This window comes from Scyliorhinus torazame, chromosome 14 (genome assembly GCF_047496885.1).
Source record: "Scyliorhinus torazame isolate Kashiwa2021f chromosome 14, sScyTor2.1, whole genome shotgun sequence".
Classification (NCBI taxonomy): domain Eukaryota; kingdom Metazoa; phylum Chordata; class Chondrichthyes; order Carcharhiniformes; family Scyliorhinidae; genus Scyliorhinus; species Scyliorhinus torazame.
Window position 1 is genome coordinate 202,520,119 of NC_092720.1, and position 1,143 is coordinate 202,521,261.

Here is a 1,143-nt window from a genome sequence, read left to right on the forward strand (position 1 = left end):
ATGGAGAGGAGGGATAGAGAGAGAGAGAGGCGGGATAGAGAGAGAGGGAGGAGGGATAGAGGGAGAGAGAGAGGGGGTAGAGGTAGAGAGAGGGAGGAGGGATAGAGAGAGAGGGAGGAGGGATAGAGAGAGAGGGAGGAGGGATAGAGAGAGAGAGGAGGGATAGAGAGAGGGAGGAGGGATAGAGAGAGAGGGAGGAGGGAAAGAGAGAGGGAGGAGGGATAGAGAGAGGGAGGAGAGAGAGAGAGGAGGGAGAGGGAGGAGGGATAGAGAGAGAGGGAGGAGAGATAGAGAGGGAGGAGGGAGATAGAGAGGGAGGAGGGATATAGAGGGGGGGGGAGGGATAGAGAGAGAGGAGGGATAGAGAGAGAGGGAGGAGGGATAGAGAGAGGGACGCGAGATAGAGCGAGAGTAGGGATAGAGAGAGGGAGGAGGGATAGAGAGAGAGGGAGGAGGGATATAGAGGGGGGGAGGGATAGAGAGAGAGAGGAGGGATTGAGAGAGAGGGAGGAGAGATAGAGAGAGGGAGGAGGGATAGAGAGACAGAGAGGGAGGAGGGGTAGAGAGAGAGGGGAGGGAGGAGGGATAGATAGAGAGGAGGGATAGAGAGAGAGAGGCGGGATAGAGAGAGGGAGGAGAGATAGAGGGAGGAGAGATAGAGAGAGGGAGGAGGGCTAGAGAGAGAGAGGGAGGAAGGATAAAGAGAGGAGGGATAGAGAGAGAGGGAGGAGAGATAGAGAGGGAGGAGGGGTAGAGAGAGGGAGGGGGGATAGAGAGAGGGAGGGGGAATAGAGGGAGTGAGGGCGGGAGGGGGATAGAGAGGGCGGGAGGGGGGATAGGGAGGGAGGGAGGCGGGATAGAGAGGGAGGGAGGAGGGATAGAGAGAGAGGAGGGATAGAGAGAGAGGGAGGGATAGAGAGAGAGGGAGGAGAGAGAGAGAGAGAGAGGGAGGAGAGAGAGAGAGGGAGGAGGGATAGAGAGAGGGAGGAGGGATAGAGAGAGAGGGAGGAGGAGAGAGAGAGGGAGGAGGGATAGAGAGAGAGAGGAGGGATAGAGAGGGAGGGAGGGATAGAGAGAGAGGGAGGAGAGAGAGAGAGAGGGAGGAGGGATAGAGAGAGGGAGGAGGGATAGAGAGAGAGAGAG